This window comes from Poecilia reticulata, chromosome 10 (genome assembly GCF_904066995.2).
Source record: "Poecilia reticulata chromosome 10, P_reticulata-male-v2, whole genome shotgun sequence".
Lineage (NCBI taxonomy): Eukaryota > Metazoa > Chordata > Actinopteri > Cyprinodontiformes > Poeciliidae > Poecilia > Poecilia reticulata.
Window position 1 is genome coordinate 6,195,822 of NC_088839.1, and position 19,503 is coordinate 6,215,324.

Below are 19,503 nucleotides of genomic sequence, written 5' to 3' on the forward strand. Positions count from 1 at the left end.
GTATTGTGATGTGGAATGATGTCACTACCACTCCAATATAGCATGACTCTGGGTCCAGTATAGCATGACTCTGGGTCCAGTATAGCATGACTCTGGGTCTTTAAAGCAATCAGTGAACATTAACATTTAGTTTGAATATTATTCACAAAAATATTTTCTGTACAATGAACCACTCTGGAACATGTTTTCTTATTATTATTTTTGATTAAGTTGTGCAATGATAAATCTTTAAATGGGAGCAATGTCAAACTAAGATCACGTTTAACTAAAGTCTATTATATGTAATCATGCATATTCTGCTTTTATATCATCAATTCAACCAAAACTAAGTTTTTCAGTGCTCCTAACACACATGTAAAATATATTTTAATGGATAAGATAATATTATTTTAATATTCTTTCTCCAAACATACTTCTTCATGGCATACTCCTATAACTGAACAATACCTACAGACGTCTCAAAATGTGTTAAAACTGTTTGGCCCATTGCACTGCAACACCAACATGTATTTACATCTCCATTTGAAGGAGTACATGTTGGAATACAGGCTTTTTTGAGCCAGTATTCCAGTATTTGTGATTAAATACTGAGAATGTTTAATCACAAAGTCCAGATTAACAGACAATTTCAGAAGAGTCAACAACATGGACATCTGCCTGTGACACTATAATTACCAAAATTTTACATGTACAAATGATTGTAACTTTGTCATGATGACACAACAGATGCTTCATGTAAAGCTCAGTGTTTTCACGTTGGCAGAAACACTCCTCCTGGAAATGTGTACAGCGGTCTGCATTCCACCACACAATCTTGGATGAGCTTGACAGACATGCAATGTTGACAATATATCATCAAATTTACTCTGAAAATTGTACTTTGATATGCAGACTTAAGTGTTAAGGTTACATCCCTAAGTTGAGCTAAGTGTGTTCAGTGCTGGATGGTGAATGTCACACTAAATTTGTTCCATTTGTGTGACTTTGTAACATTAGAACATTTTCAGCATTAATGCCTGTTTTATACTTAAATTTCATTATTTCTCAATAACACTGAGGGGGTTTGTCCAGGTCCTGGAACTAGTAAACAGGTGAACAGAAGGTAAAATGGGTTATGGCTACAACAGGAATGAGAGTCAAAAGGCCAGTGCTCAACAGTTGATTTGCATTTGCATGGCTCCCAGCAACTTCATTTAAATACGAAAACCTCTCTTAGGCCCAAGGGGGGTAATAGGGGAACACGGACACACAGCGTTTTTGACCATTCTTGGCAGTGCTCTACAATTTTCCACTCCGACAAAAACTTTTTGCTGATAGCCCTCAATCTCCATGCGCACGGCAGAACTAGGTGTCAATAGCTGTCGAAAATCCCACTTTTCATGCAGTGAGAGTGCGTAATAAACCAATTTTGATACGACCAAAAAGGCACATCATCCTAACTTTTTTTTTTTTTTTTTAACAAAAAACAAGTTTTTTTCCCCCCTTACTGGCGTGTTCCCATTAAACAAAGTTACTTTCCAAATGTCAAATTGCACATTTATGTGGTCAGTGAAAATGCAGCTAGTTCAAGGTAATGTGGAACATGAACAGTAAATGGGAACCAGTTTAGCTTGAACAAGTTGAACAGCTTAGCATGCCAAAGACACCAGTTTCATGAAACAGCATCAAACTCAGGGTTTCCCAAACTTTTCAGAGCGTGGGACAAGTTTACGTTAGATGACATTTCTCTAAAAACCAACGCAGACCTGTTGACTTCGGGGAATACATTTTTAATAGGAAGTCTTCAATAATGCATTTATTTTCTTTGAAACAAACATTCACATATTTCTGGCCCGAGTGGTGTTTGACTTTGCTGTTAGAATGCCTCAGGGTGAGCAGTTTTATTGGCGCGTTTGCATAAATTCTTCATACACACACGTTGGTAGCGGTCCAGAAGGCCGCGGCGTGTTTCTCCATACGTTCATGACGGCTTCGTGTTGTGTTGTGTTGTGTCGTGTTTTATTTAAAGGTTTCACCGGAGCTGAGACATGACAAAACATTTGCCATTTTCAGGAAGCGACTGCATTTTTCCTTTGCAAGTTGAACTCGGGTCAAAAATGTACGCTTTCGTTAATCACAATTTAGTGTTTTGACATTTGTCGTCTTGTAGGTTGCATTGTAATCTATAAACCATGTCATTGCATAACTGCATGTGATGTCACACTGGTTGTTTGTCGCATTCATTTGTGTGCGACACAAAGTGTGTTGTTTCCTATCTTTTTAATAAAAAATAAATAAATAAATTAAATAAATTCTGTAATTGCTATTAAAGCCTCCATAAAAGTCACCGGGTTTTCAAATGAATGCCGGCTGGAATTGATTTTTCATTGAATAAGCCGAATGGCTCATATTGCCAATAAGTCACCATGATGTTGTTGCTTGAAGTTGCATCATTCTTTTGGACTGGGAGGACAAAGTGGGGGGGAGGGGGGTAGCATTGATTGGATTTTGTTACATAGTTGAAGACAAATTATACACAAAACATGTCGAGTCAAAAAGAAAAAAGACGATAATATTATTGAAGCTTTAGACAGGATTTGACATGTTTTAACCCAATCTGACAGCTCAGTGAATCATTTCAGTAATTACCAGGTTCAGTCTAAACCTCTTAATAATTAATTCTAAGAATAATAGTAATGAAAATCAGCTTTGTGTTCTTTCAGAAATGCTCTTTGGTGGATAGTGATCTTTCAATCTGTTCAATAAGTCGATTCGATCAAGGTCAGAAAATTGATCGAGTTTGATGATTTATCTCTCTTATTAGAAGAGTTTCACACTTTTTAAAAAATACTTTCCCAAAGTTATCTCCATTAAAACCTTCATTTTTAGTCAAACCTTATATTTCACGATTTATGAGGCATTTCAACACAGAGCAGACTTTGATTTTCAGCCTAAAATATAAAATAAAATGGGAAGGAAGTAATGAAGGCAGGTGGGACTTGAGGAAGATAAGAACGGGGTATGAAGGTGTTGAGGGAGACAATTTCACTTATTTGATATGCAACTCTTATACAGAAAGAAACTGGAGACTGGGTCAAAAATGGAAACGGCAAAGTGTGAAGCAGAAACATCAAACCAAAAACAAAACAGAGAGAACGCTGGGTTGGAGATCTGTCCTTATACACCAGGTTTCCTTCCCTTTGGTCTTCTCCTTCACCAACCTTCTGGGGTCACTTTCAGATAAACCAGCATTTTACTGACTCAGCTCTGATTAGACATAAATACATGGCCAAGCAAGCATAGTATTTTAATCATAATCACACGTTTCCAGGGAAATAACTTCTTCGGAGGAAGAATACAAGGAATGAAGTCAGATTGTGACAAAGGAAAGGAAGGACAGACAGGAGAAAAGTAAAAATAAGGAAGAAATAAAGGAAAAATATGCATAAAAGAGGAAGAAAGGGAGAAAATAACAACCTGAAAATGTGTAATTAAAGTTAAAAAAACCAAAATATGCTACAGAGTGTAAAGTCATCACTGATATCCTGGTGGCCATATTTAGCTAAGCTAAAACCTGAAAATCTTTCCACTGCTGGATAAAAACAATCACGAGCCTCTTGTCTGTCATTACCAGTGTCTTGCATTGGCTTCGCGTGGAGCGCTTACAAAAGCTCCAATGTCTGTTTGCTGCCAATGGCCTCTCACATGCATGTGTATGCAGCCCCTCGTTGGACTGCATGCATGGACCAATACGCTCTTAATGGCAGAGGTGCAAAAATAAAGTTTGATTGATTACTTTCATATCCTTGCTGTTGGGGACGTGAGCATAAAGTTAGTGTCGTCAGGGGACAACGTTGTTGCATTTCCATGAGTTTCACTTCTCGCCGAGGATGAGAAGACACGGAAGGACGAGATCAAGCCTCACCAGATGGCTGTCAACTCATAAATACACCTTTAGACATCTGCCCCTGCCAGGACCTCCTCACAGCAGAGCCTGACACCGTCACACCAGAGTTACACACCAGAATACATTCCACCGTCAGAATTATTCTCCTCATATAAAGAGAGACGAAACACAAGATTTCTGTGGAACAATGGCATAGAAGGGCGCTCCATTGTCGAGTCGGCATCCATCACACCAATAAAAATAGTTCCCAGCATTAAAAGAACGAATTTTTCTTCTGCTTCTCTTTGATTCGTTAATACTAAAATAGCTCATTTTCTCACAGTTCAGGCCATGCAAAGTAATGCTAGCTAACGCATGAACACGTGAAAGTATTAAACTGAAAGATAATTTATTACTTCCGAGCCAAAGCAATCTGCATTCGATCACATTCTCCGTTTAGACCTGCACAGATCCAGGTTTGAATGCAAATGTATAGACAGAACATCAGAGAGCACATGAATGAAACAGAGTACTTCCATGGTACAGCTGACTGTAACCTGTGCTACACAGCCTGTCCAGTCTTGGAAAATGAGTCATCCGTATTATACAGAAGGCATATTCCATTTTCAGTGTGTGTGTGTGTGCATATCTCTTGTTTCATATTGAATCAGATGAAAGGCTGCAAACAAGCCAACTTGTGAGTAAAATAAATGTGACTTGAGAGGGAAAGACTCCAAACACAGAGGTGTCATACTTCCTTTTTCTCTGGATGACACACACGCACACACAGTTGTGTTTTCCTGACTTGTGGGAACTTTACGTTGATTTCCATTCATTTTCTACAACCGAAAAAATTACCCTAATCATCACATGCATAACCCCTAAAAACAGAATTTCCCCATATGGGTGCCAAGAAATGTCCCCACAAAAAGCAGTGGTACCCACAATTCCACATTGCAGACAGAAATAGGTCACCACAGGTGTGCCGTGGTGGCGCAGGGATTAAGCACAACCTACGTATGGAGGTCTTAGTCCTAGACACAGCCGTTGCAGGTTCGATTCCCGGCCTGGCAACCTTTCCTGCATGTCTTTCCCCATCTCTCGTTACCAACTTTCCTGTCAATTAACTATCAAATAAAGGCCACTAGAGCCAAAAAAACCTTAACAAAAGGTCACCAGAGGATATACAAACCTGGTATTAACACACAGTTGACTTTCCACTGACTCTGGATTCACCGAACAAGCTAGAAGAGTATAACAATTTTCAATAATACAGTTTCCTCCAGTTTATGTACAGTCAAGGGTGAAATCGCCATTTATTTAAGTTTCGCAAATCACAACCACGGTTTTAAATATTCTGCTATTAGAGCAGAATAATCTAGTCCAGGTTTAAAGTGTCTAGGTGTGTCACTTCTAGACACACCTAGACACTTCAAGGTGTCTAAATTTTATCTATTTAACTAGAATAGATAAAATTTGCTGAAGGTAGTAAAAAATTAGGTGTAATCGCCCTTTAGCCATTTCCCGAATTGGAAGCTGCAATCGGTAACCAACTTAAGCCTTGTGTGAGTACGTTATGTTAATCTTGTTTTGTATTATATTGGCAAAATACCACATTGTTATTTTTGAAAAGACAAAGATTATATGCTTCCTGCAAAGTGGAAGAAACTTGCATGTGTTCATATAAAAAAACCAGATGTGGCAAAAGCAGCAAAACATCAAGAGGATCCAGTGTGAGCGGGGTTTTTACATCCAGTGAGTACTTTTATGTTTGTGTTGTCTCTAGAGGCACACAAACACTATACTGATGTGAAAAATTCATCAGTTCTTTTATATTTGTTGATATTAAAGTTAATTTGGTGATACATTGGCACAATGGTAACTGTCAAAATAATATGTTTGAGTAAAATATTGAGGTAAAAGGACATTAATGAACCTTTATTTTTCATATTGGATGAAAATGTTAATATTTTTGAGAACTCCAAAGGCCATTTTTAGAAATAGCATTGTTGTCACACTGTTCACAAATTATCCATTCATTATCATCAAAAGGATTTGTTGATGTTTAACTACCAACCTAAAAATTTTCTCCCAAATAAGCGCAGTTTTTCTTTCTAGATATTTTCAATAATAACCATTTCATTTACCTTAAATAAGTTATCCACAATTCCCTTGAATAATTTTTATATTTCATAAAAGACATTGACAGTACTCAAGCCAAAACTTGATCATGTTTCCCATAGAGCCAACGTTTATTTTATATACCACAATTACATATAAACTTGTGCCATTGTTTGGGTGCAGAAACACACCGTTTGGTTCGTTGGTTATATAAACTGAAGGATTAAAAATTCATTGAGTTAAATTTTCTTCCTGGAGGCTTTGTTAAATTATGTTTCGGGAAGCTTTGTTCAGGCAGGATTATCATTTGTGTTGTGGAACACTCTCACTTCCACCATTGAGGTGTCGACAAATGCTAAGTGCTGTTAGCGGCTACCGATAAAGACAGGTCAGAAAGAAGCGCAGCCAAGAAAGAGCCCAAAAACATTTAAGTGTGTAATCTCTTGAAAAGATAACACAGCTCAGTGTGTGACCCGCAGAACAGAACTGCCGTTTCACAAATGGCACATCCTCAATGCTCCACCCGCTATGCTCTGCCCACTATGTGCTCGTTCGTGGTAGCTAACATGTAAAGATTTTTTTTCCCCCTTTGCAAAATACTTCTGTGTATGTCTTAGTACATAATCTGGCATGTTACACATACACGAGGAAATATATTTTTGCTGATGTAACACATACTTGTAATGTACTTGATTACTATACGTACAATCATTTATGTGACAAAAAGTAGTTGAAATTTTTATTATTAAAACGTCTCCAAAGCCGAACCATGGTTTCGCCAAGCTGACGCGCAGCGGCTCTATTTCCCTCTTGTAGTGGCAGATCGACAGCCCTCAACTTAAAAGCTACATCACATGAGTTTGAAAACATTTCTCCGTCATGCCTGCTGCTAGCATGTGCTTGTTCTAAATGAAAATCAGCGCGTTCTTCTTTGATTTCCAATTTTGACTTCCAATGATTCACTTCCTGCTAAAGAGCCCCCTGGTGGTTGAAGAAAAATCCACAGAAAAGCTGCACCGGGCTACAAGCCGCATGGTTCAAAGCTTAGGAAAAAAAGTAGCAGTTTGTAGTCTGGAAAATACAGTACCGTAGGTGAAATTGGATAATTTCCGTGGCACACCTGATGATCACTCACAGCACACTAGTGTGCCGCGACGCAGTGGTTGAAAAACACTGTTCTAGTCAAGACTTGATCATGTTTCCCTTTTTTTATACGCCAAGAAAAAGACAAAAAAATTTAAAGTGTGTTTCTTTTAACTAAACCTAACCCTAACCCACTACGAGCTTCAAACTCCTTCGTGACGACAAACCCATGACATTTTTGTTTCCTTTACAAAAGGCTTTTATATGTTAGTACATAATCTGGGATGTTATACATATACAAGGAAATACATTTTGGCTTGTATTACAAGTACTTGCTGATCGAGTGTGTGTAATGCACTTGATCATTACACATACGATCATTTACATGGCAAAAGGTAGACTCGAAATATTTGTTTTTTAAAATGTTTTTTTATAATTCAAGCTTGAGACTGACAATGAGGAGTAATATACTGCTCAAAAAAATAAAGGGAACACTTCAGTGTTCACTTAAATGTTAAAGTGTTCCCTTTATTTTTTTGAGCAGTGTATAAAAGCCGGCATTTACTAATGCTTCAATTTAAGTTTGCTTCTTGATTTTCAAAAGTTAATGTGAAATGTTGCTTTTCTTTTTTTGTATGTTTTACCAACATGATTTGTTTTTATATAGAAGTGCCATAACTGAAGTGCCATAACCTACATCAATACAGAATCACAAAGCCGATGCAAAGATGCTGAAGAAAGCACACCGGGAGTCCTGCTTACCGGTGCAAAAACTAATTCAAAACTTTAAAAAGGCTCTAGCAGTCTTCATTAAAACACTAGCCATTGAATGGGGTCGTAATTTTCTGGAAGTAAATTCCATTAGAAATTATGCATTATGTATAGATATGCACTATGCAGGACAACAATACATGAGGGGCCTTGTGGATACGTGATATTTTTCCCACAATTACAGAAGCTGTGCAAAGGTTCCTGTGTCATCATTCATCTAAGTCTATTTATACCAACTTACATTAGGGTCTATGGGGAAGGTTGCGTCAGGTCCGCCCTGCCCATGTTGTTAGTTTATCTCAGGGATGCAAGAAACGACTTCATAAAATTATGGACAAAATGGGCAGCTGCCCAGGGCGGCTTCTCCTCTAGGGCGACATCAAAAAATATCACTTAGATTGTGGGGGACCACTGCTCCTTGTGGGGACAAACCCTGGTCCCCATGAGGGGAAATGCTGATTTTGGGTTAGGGGTATGGTTTAGGGTTAAAGTGTGAATTGAGTTTTGGTTAGAGATAGGCCGTATAAATGAATGGAAGTCAGTGGAAAGTCCCCACAAAGATGGAGAAGCATGAATGTGTGTGCAAGTGCGTGTGTGTGTGTGTGTGTGTAAAATAATGGTCTTTTACACTCAAACGCAACTTTGTGGTAGTATAAATGACTTAATTTATCCACTAAATCTAGTAAAATCAGATTCATACTGTTGTAGATAAACTCAGTTTTGTAAAGAAATCCATTTATGTGGATCATGGATTAGCTTGTGTCCCATCTTGTTTCATCTGTTTCGAGTAATGTTAAAAACAAAAGCAACGTTAGCACTGATTTTCTGATGTCTTTGAAGTTCAGCCTCTCTTTCTGGTGCTTGGTTCACTTTGTGTCGATCTGCATAGGAAGGGAACTCTACAGCGTCATTGTGCTGCTGCGCATGTTCTTATGCCATTGAAATGTAAAATGGGTGTGCAGTATGTTTGGAATGGAGGTGAAAAGCGTGAGAGAGAGATTCTAAAAAGAGAGTAGCACCAAATGTGATGCTGTGACATAAACCCCAGTATGCAGCAGAGAACTGGATACCTGCTGATCCTGTCAATATGACACACTCACGTCGTCACTGGGTGAAACATCAGCATCCAGATGTTGAGGACCTCGTTCACAGCTGGAAAGTTGCCATGCTTTGGTAAGACTGTAGGAACGTGTTCTTTTGTTCCCGGGACTGAAACCCGTCACCACAATTTAAGTCAATGCCGCGAATAGATACATCTACACCCATCGGTTCGTCATCGGTGGAAACATGAATAGCAAAGCTATAACGGGCCTTTAGTTTTCAGCTCGAGCTGGCAGCGCTGGTTGGTGCCGTTTTTGGGCGCGCGATGACTCATGTGCTTCCCTCCTCCCCTATTTTTGCAAAACAGAAGAAAAAAAAGTGCCATGTCTAAAACCGACTTTTTTTGCTTTCCGTCTTTGTGCTTAAAGCCTCCGCTTGCTCGTTTCAGTAGGCGGCAAAATCTGAGCCTTATCTCATTTCACACCTGATACCGGAGTGTTGCGCACAGCTGTTCCAGAGGAAAATACTGCAAATCAAATTACAGTATAAACAGTTCTCTGTATATAGAAGTGTCAGCCACACGTAGCATATGGCGAGTAGCGCTAATTTGATTACCGCAGCGCAAATATTTCTGTGATGTGTCATTTCTGCATTAATGACTTCACTGATGGATCCAACCTGACAAAAACGGGGCTGGAAGCCAATGGCTGCAAATAAGTCAGCTGCTCATTAGACATATAAAAACTAATAATAAAAACGCACAAGCGGAGGTATAGCGAAGGGTCCAAATTAATTGCTGAAGCTTTCTCTTTCATTTATTCTATTAAAGGCACTACGGTTGTACCACATCTGCTTCTGCTTCCGGATTAGAGACCCAGAAAATTTTTGCGAAAGTCTAAAATATTCTCTCACAGAAGCTTTCCTTTTTTAGGATAATGAGGTGAAGCATCTGTTGAGTTTGTGAAAAGTACAATCAACCCCTTTAATGTTCACATTTTTCACTTGGCAACCAAAAGTAGAACAGCATTTTATCAGGTTTTTATGGAAACAGTCAAGAAAAACTGCACATCACTATTGAATCAGATGTGCAGATAGTGCCACTAAGTTGTGACGGTATGTTTATAACACAGTGGGTACATGAAAAAAGTTGAGCTTCCCAGTGCTAACTAGAAACAACCAATCACAGCCAGGAGGCGGGCCTTGGCGCTATCAATCACAATCTTGCATGGCCAACGATGACAGCGGATAAACGGTTGTTCTGTCACAGTTAAGTTGTTTCTACACGCACATTTAACAGCAAGTACATGAAGATGATTGACAGCGCTAAGACCCTCCTTCTGGCTCTGATTGGTCGTTTTCGATTGGAGTGGTGCAATAGCAGCTCAGGGAGGAGGTGGAGGAGATCGACCTTTTATCTGCCTCATAACAAAGTGTGATGGCACAGTGACACTTTACAAATATGGAAAAAAATATACTTTTAATAAAAGTTACATTCTGCAGCTTTAGAGACGTCTTTGAATTATGGACAAACTGTTATTGGTGCAGACAAAATGAAATAGAACTATGCCTCGAAGGATTTTAAAATGTGATAAATAGTGGTGTGTCATTGGGCCGGTCAATTAGCTAAGAACTGTTTCTCCATATCTGTGATAAGATTATAGAAAAAAATATATACAAAGCTCTTTTATTTAAGGGTTAATTTTGTGAGAATTAGTAGAAATGTATAGTGTAAAAGAAACCAAGATTGGGGCTTCATTAGGAATACCATTGGTCTGCTAAGCTTTAGTTATCCAGGTGATGCACCGGTGACTCATCACAAGACTTAATAGGCCTAACTGTGGAGCTGCACCAAAGTACCCAGTGGTATGAGTCACACTGAACCCCCTCTGGTCAGCGTGACAGTGCTGAGTGTCATTTACAGCAACAATCTGCTTTTCTACAAAACGAAAGCATCAATTAAAGTCTACTGAAGGCAATTGGAAAATCTGGAACAGAGACAGCATTTGGCTTTAGAGTAATCTCTAAATGAGAAAGTTACAGTGGAGAAACCTAAGCTGAGCAAGTCATTTCCTCTGAGGTCATTTCCACTGTTCTGATTTAGTCATCTGGTCACCAGAAGGAACGAAGTTGCAGCTGAAAAGTGATATTTACATGTTCTGTAAAAGCTTTCTCACCTTATTATTAGATTCCAGAACTGTGTACCAAGTATATTTCTATTTGCTAACCACTAAAATAATGAAAGGCTTTGTTGAATATCTACTTTCTTAAAATTTGTAAGTTCAAAATCACTTTACTCTCATGTGTCCTACATAATCTCATCGCTTGGCAAACGTCTGATTCAGATTTACGATGTTTGAGTGAAGTGGAAGCACACACTGGGACATGCTTAAAGGATAGGCTGGGAAAAGCTGAAGAAATGAGTCAATATATCAAGATGAGATGTGTTGGCTGCCACACGGCTGCTTCATCCTGTTTTTTTAGACATGAGGTCGTCATCTTCCTCCTTATGCTTATTCACAATGTGAAAAACCATGGCAATGTCCAGCTAGAAGGAAGACAGGTTCTGTGTCCCAGACATGAACAGGTGCTGGTTTGAGCTGCAGTTTCCAATCTTCTGCCTCGCAGAGCCCCGCTCCACTCAGACTCCCCCACTCAGTTCCTTCAGACTAGCCAGCAGTAATTAGCAAACACCTGGTGGAACTGAGCGTCTCATTATAGGAGCTACTTCTCAGTGAAATGCTGGTAAAAACGTTGTGAAAGGGTTAATAGAGGACCCATGTTGTGATGTTTCAGAAAGAGCTGAAGCTTCTTAAAGAGACAGAGACCAAATTTGATGGCGCTAAATTAGGAAGTGAGCTTTCCTCTTTGTCACATGTGATTTATACAGTAATTTTATAATAACTGAAGATAACATTACTTGATTATGCTATAAATCGGAACTGTGTACCTGAAAAACATTTAATGCCGCCCTTTTAAAACAAGTGTCACAAAAGAAGCAAACGTCATTGATTGATGTGAAAGCACTACAAACAGCAGCATCCAACACTCAACATGCTAGTATTATAATTAGAGACATAACTGAAGTGAGAGCTAAACGATAGACCCCCTCTTTCCCAGCCTCATTAAACCCAATCACCAGTGGTCTCTTTAAGTTGTGTTTCTACACCAAATAATCCTGCAGACCCTCCTTTAAACTGACCGATATTTACAGAACACCTTCTCTGCAGAGCTTTTCTCCTAGAGTTAGCCGTAACCTTTTGTTTTTTTGTATTTCCTTTAAAAGTATTTTAGTTTTTTCTGACATGTTCCTTCAACGGTGCAGCAGGCACTCAATAAAACGCTCCCACTCTGAGGACACACAGAGATTTATTGGTCCACATGGCCGACTGATGGAGGCAGGAAGGAGATAGGGAGGCCCCTAAATGTCAATTGACAGGAACATACTGGCGCACACACACACTCGCACGAAAAAAAAAAAAATAGCTCTTCCATCTCTTCGCCTCAAATACCTTCACCGTCTCCTTCTCGCTGTACCACTCAGCTGCACAATCATTCTTTTGTTCCCCCCCATCCCACTCTATGATTATCACTAGAATACGCATGTACGCTAACACCGACACACACACGCACACCCCCCCCCACACACACACACACTCTGTTATTTTGAGAAGTGAAAGGTGCTGATGCCTACACTCTAATCCACATTCAAACGCCAGCAGCAATTTACCTCAATGTCACCAGTGGATTTTCTTTCCTTTTTTTCCCTTCTTGTTGTGTAGAAGTCTCAGAGCTTCACATGTGTGTGTGTGTGCCACAAAGAAACAAAGTGCTTCACGCTGTCCGTGTCCTTTCGCAGTAATCCATTATCCGATGTGGAGTATTTTTAATTAGAAAAAATAAATAAAATCCTAAGTGAAGAGAAGGATATCTCATGGCTAGTGGGGACAGTGAGATAATAAAAAAAAAAGCTTCAGCATCATGGATATGCACACACACATTCTGCTGCTACTGGCTGTCGAACCAAGGACGACAAGCCCAGAGCCACAGGTAGAACCAGTTCAAATTAAAATACTAAAATGATTGTAGTGTATACACTTGGAAACTTATTATATATAGTGTTTGAAGTTGGAGGATATGGCTGGAAAACAAATCACAATATCAGGGTTTCATATCAGTCAATATTGATAACTGTTTTAAATTTGTTTTGACTTTGATTTAAACGAACTCAGTGTTTCGGCTGTTTTCAGTTTTCTGGAAGTTTGTTCTAGATCTGTGGTGCATAGAAGCTGAATGCTGCTTCTCCATGTTTGGAGATACAGAGCAGAACCAGAACCTGAGAGGTCTGGAAGGATGGTACAACAGCAGATCTGTAATGTATTGTGGTGCCGAGTCGTTCAGTGATTTATAGACTAACAACAGTGATTTAAAGTCTGTTCTCTCAGTGGAGGGACGTTAGAACTGGGTGACATGCTCTATAATCCTGGGTTTATCATCCAGAACACCAGCAGCAGCATTATTTTACTATATATATATATATATATTTATTTATTTATTTTTATTTTTTTATTTTTTTTAAGGCAGACCTGTGAAGACACTGTTGCAGTAATCAATGCAACTAAAGATAAACGCATAGATGAGTTTCTCTAGATCTCGCTGAGACATCAGTCCTCTAACCCTGGAAATGTTCTGCAGGTGATAGAAGACCAACTTTGTAACCGTCTTCATGTTTCTCTGATAGTCCAAACATTGTTTTGTTTATTTCACATTCCAATGTTGCTCAAGCAGATCTGATAATTAACACAACAGAAAAACAAGAAATTTCCATCCCTGATGCTTCCCCTGAACTACTGAAACTACGACAGTAAAACAAATAATAGAGTAAGATCTGCTTTATTACTATTATTATTATTATTATTATTCAGAACACCTCTATATTAATTTTCACTACGTCACCTTTTTATAGCGTTGCCTGGCCTGTTGTTGACACGTAACGATTGGTAGCCCTATGGACGATTTGAACATCTCATCAGCCGAGCAGAAGTAATGCGACGTCGTTCTGAAGGCAGCCAAGCGGACGGAGCGCTTTGCCAAACGCGAGGAGTTCCCCACAGACTCGTATTTACTGCAGGAACAATGCAGAAGAAAAAAATGAAATAAAAAAAGGTCATGATCCTAGCTTGTAGTTTCCAGGCTACAAGCTAACTTTGAATACTTTTCTCAAGCGTGATAGGGTTTATCTCCAGGTGTGCCTGCTCACTGCCCCATGCTGCTGGCTCCAGTCCGGCGGCTTCGGCAGCACACACACTTTACTGTATCAGTGAGACGCCTCAGCAGGAGCTCACACACACAGGAGGGCTTAAAAGGTATATATTTACTTCCTGTAGCTTATGTTCTTCCATGCAGTACATCATCTTATCGCCAGTGAGGCACTCTGCTGGGTGGAGGTGGCCGATTTATGAAAGATACAGAGTCAAAATTTAAAACACAAGATTTGCCAAAAATGGTAATTAATTCATACAAGTGCAGAAGTCTGAACCTCTGTGTCATGAAGTTAGCAAGATTAAACTTAATCATGGTTTGTTTTTACTTGTGATCTCATTTTACAGACTAACTACTCTGATGAGACATAACATTATGACTATTCAATATATACATTCACTGAAATCTGATCCTGAACCGCAGAGCATTCTGGGTTACGTAGGCAGAGGAAAGGCTGTAGCCACTCAACCTGTCACGGCTAGCTAAGCATGTTACGTAGCATCAGCTAACTCACTCTTTCAGGCCAACTTGTTCAGCAATTTCAGGTTTCGCCTTGTAACTGATTAAAAATTAAAAATGAGGCCGTGGAGTGAAAGCTGTGGATCAAACAGGATAGGTCACTTTAAGGTTTGGCAGGATTTCAGATATTTAAAATAAAAAAACCAAATCAGTAGTCATCAATATGCGTATATAGTGATACACTTTTCAGCCATATCGTCCCACCCTGGATTGATCCTCACCAAAAGGATTAAAGAAATTATTTTAATCCTGGTTGATTCTGGATGTCAGTAAAACATTCCGGTCATAAACCATTTCCTGCTTGATCTGAATCTCTATCAGGCTTCACTGTATTCCAGTCTGTTTGGGTTTAATAGTACTGTGAGTGTCTGCGTGTGTGTGTGTGTGTAATCTTGATCTTCTAACAATATTAACACTTTAAGTAAGAATGCTCATTCCTGCTGTAGGGAAATAGGATTAGTACACTAGCTGGTTATCTCTGGTACAGGTCAACATGCATTAACACTCCAAAGCTTAAAGTCAACTCTGCTGGCCTTGATGTTCACAAAAGAGTGTAATTGTTAACATCTTTCCTCTTGCTGTGCGACTCTGGCTCATGTCATAACGCTCTGAAGTGAGAATGTGCAGCCGTTTAACCTCTGGATGCTCGCAGTCTTCTATATATGTAAGATTATCGGCTTTGCCCTCGAAGCCAAACATTTCCATCTCATATACGGGATCCTCGCCACTGAAAGGAATAATAATAATAATAATAATAATAACAATAGATGCATGATGCAACAATTTATGTGGGTGGGACTGGAGGCAGGAAGCATTGATTACCTCGGAGGCCAGCGCCGCATTTGCACTTCACAGATAAGGGGGAGACTAAACCGACTCGTCTGACAGCTGCCTTGTAAATGGATGAGGAAAGCGGATTAAAGCTGCGGTGGGGGGTCCTGACACGAGGAAGGCAGGCGTCTGACCTGAAGGTTTCCGGTGTTGGACCTGGCAGGAAAACGTGGGAGGGCAGAGAGAATCAGTGAAGGAGTTTCCTCTCAGTAACCGGTGCCGCTGAAGGGACCGGCGAGTCACCGGTCTCACTGCCGCCAGTCGCTCTAGTTCGGAGAGGGACCCCCGTCACCTGGCCCTGGATGGGAGGCACAGGCGGAACAACCCAGAGACATCATTTGGTATTGGGTGGAGACAAGACGGCTTAGTGGCAAAGCAAATTCTTTTCGTACAGTGCGATTTCATTGAGCTGAAAATAAATACAACTTTGTTTCTGTTGGACAGCCATAGAAAATGAGTCATCAGATCCATCCGTCCATTATCTATACCTGCTTATCCTCACAGAGGGGAGAGGCAGCGCTGTGCAGCCAGGACATTGTTCTGAGCTACATTTTAAATGAAAAAAAAAACAAAAAACGTCTTGCAGAAATACAACCAATAATCCTGAGTGCTTATTGCAGAAAGAAAGATGATCAAAACCTTCACAAATACATTCAGAAATAAAAAAAAAACATTTTAAAAACAGAAAATAAATAAAATCCTATAAACATCATGTAAAGGTAGATTACAAAATAAAAGCAGATCTTAAATTAAAATAACCAGACAGGCAAAAGCATTTCATTGACTAACTAACTCAGATATTAACTATAGGGACCACTGAAGACCTTCTTCCACTGGCACTTAAAGGGGCAGCGTTGTGTATTTTCTAGGTTTATGGTGCCATTTTATAGCACAGCTAAATAACTTTGTTATCTTCAGGTGTTATAAAAATGCTATATATCACATATAACTTAAAAGAAAATTGACATGGTAATTTAAATTGGGTCTCTGTATCTTTAAGAAGCTCAGTCTCTTTCTGAAACTCCGCCTTCAGGAAGTCATCACAACATGGCTCCTCGAAAACTTTAAGAACATTTTTACCAGCGTTTCTCTGAGAAGAAGCTTTTCATTTAGTAAGCTTTATATTAATTCATATGTGATTATGCCTTTTCTGTTCAAATTAGCTAATTTAACTTTCAAATGCCAAACTGTCAATATTAATGTTTCATTTTAAATGATGCAAAAAAATTGTCTAAATTAGGATTTCTGTTTATTTTCTCTTCTTTTGCAAGTAGCCACCTTTTGAAAAATAAATGTTAAAAAATATGATCAGGTAGAAAAAAAAGGTAAAACAAACATTGAGGTGTATTATATTTAGTTAATACGCAAGATCCCAGAGAACCGAGTTTATAATGATGTTTTCAGTTTTATTATGTGAAAACTGGTAATTGCTTGATGAAGGAAATTGGCAGGCTGCAAGGAAAGTGAACCCTTTCCCTGCGACTTGGAGAAATATAAATCAAGAGAAAATAATAATAAGAATCCAAAAAGCACAAAGAACAGAACTAATAAATACAGAAAACAATTTGGCAAGGAGAAAAATAAATAATAAAAAAGAAATGATCAACACAGAAACCCAAAAGAAAAATACAAAACTCAAACACACAAGGATCATAAAACGTATACCCTTCTGTTCTGCAAAAATCTTACCAAGTATTTTTGGCCAGCTTCTACTGCAAATACAACGTGAAAAAAGACAAAACTTACAAATAACTTTTCACCATGTTATAGGAGCTTATTTTAGGTCATTCATTCTTGAATAGTGATTGTTTTTTTTAAGTATTGGTTCCATTGGCAGATTTTTTTCCACTGACGGGGGAATTTCTTGCATTTTGTGTTTTTTTAGCTTGTTTTGAAAAGATTTCTTCCAGTGTATAGAATTCAAATGAATACTTATCTCACTCATGGCTATCAGTGCAAATGAGCGCAGTGTTTCCTCTCCAGAGAAGCTAAATTTAGAGCATCATCTATTCTATAATTCCTGTTACATTATCCTCATGTATTTAATCCAAAATGATCCAAGAATGTCAGCTATTTAATTATGGCTTACGTATGTCCACCGTATAATCTTTATATTCTCAAGGTTAAATACTGTTGGTACCTTTTAGTAAAAGTCGTTGGTGTTTCCTGATTTGACTTGACTTGGAGGCACTGTAACACAAATGGAGTAGCTAAAATTCAAAAAACAAAGACGGACCTCACTTAGAGCACTTTACTGGACACATTAGTATAATCTTTCATTTAAAACAGAAATTGAACAAAAGGAAGACTCAATTGGTTTTAAAGCAAAAAGCCATAAAGAGAATGTAAAACACGCGATCTGAATAAGTGCACCGCCGGCGTAATCAGGATGACTTCACTGATGGATGTGAACTCCAGTCAAGCTGTTCCCTGGACAAACAAAAAGCATTACCAGCCAGCAACTGATGGGTCCATTACTGTACGAACAGCTCAGAAAAATAGTAAACCTCTTCAAACGTATAGATTGTTAAAGCTTAATGCTGTGTTCACACCGAACGCGTATCAAGTTCGAAGCGTGTTCATTTTGAATGCAGACGCTTGACATTTTGCTCTACACCCGGTGTTTGGCGCGTCTTGTTTGCATTCAAAGTCTATGCAGAGACGCGTCGACGGCGCATCAGAGGCGTCAGAATCGCTCCAGCCGTTGCCAGCTTATTTGTTGGACCCATTGGACGCTCATGACGCATCAAACGCGTCGCAACGGACCCTCGACGTGCCGCCCGCCACATAGACTTTGAATGTAAACCAGAAGCACCTGACACTCAAAACGCGTTTGGTTTGAACGAACCATAACACAAATTAATGGTTTATTTAGCTTCCTCAATGCTCTTCTGAATCACCGAGTTCCTCAAAGCCAAATTGGAGGAAAGAAGTTTTCAACAGTAGTTTCTTGTTTCCTTTCCGTTCTTCTGCTCATTTCAGAGAATCTGAGAAGGGACCTTTCATTTGCTTGGTTGCCAAAGTTTGCTCAACAATCGGTTTGTCCATGAGAATAAAATACCAAACAGAAATAATTGTACCTCAGTGTGTGAGCCTCGTTTTACTATGAAAACTTGAGTTTACCTTTTCACAAAAAAATATTAACTGGGAATTGGCTCAAAAACGTTACTCTTGGTTAAAAACTTTTAGATATCTCTTCCAACTGTTTTTCTCCTTTTGTTACTGTCTTTTTTTCTTCCATTGTTCCTTTTCTTTGTGCTCACATGTCCCAGATAATCCATTCGTCTTGCGCCGCCCTGGACGGCAAAGCTGTCATGTTTCAATCTCTTCTGATAAGCCTGTCCTTCCTGATTTACAGCCAATAGGGAGGGCGATTGCTCTCACCCAAAGTGTTTCATTGGATGAACTGTTTGGATAGTGTTTGGTGTGTGAGCTCCTGCTCTGGGAAATGGGCTTACAGCGCTCGACCCAGCATGCCAAACACACAGACATCTAAAGCACTCACACACACCGACTCAAACTTCATTGCTTATGGATGACAACTGCAGTGACTTTCATTTACAAAATGACTCAGAAGCTAAATGAGTAGTGAAAAGTCAAAATGAAGATGTTGAGCAACTGTCCATGTCGTTTGTGCGGAAATGAAAGTTTAGTTGGAAATTTAAGAAGATTTTAAGCAGAATATTGTATTTTTGATATCAAGGGTGTTTTCACACTTGGTGGTCTGGTAGACTCGATTGGGGACTGTTCTATTTAATTTTTCACCAACCAAACCCTTTGAGCAACCTGTTCTCCTCCTCGCCTGTGGTGACGCTGCACCAAGAACCACTGAAGGATAAACAAGAAAACCTCTGAAGACACAAGCTCAACTTCTTCCTTCACAAAAGATTTTAGGGGTTTTAGCATTTCTGTTATGTGCCAAACGGCTAGTGTTAAACACTTGCATTCGTTTTGGTTGTATTTACCCAGAATCCAATTCACTGTAGTAAGCTTCCTGCTTTTGGAGCTGTTTC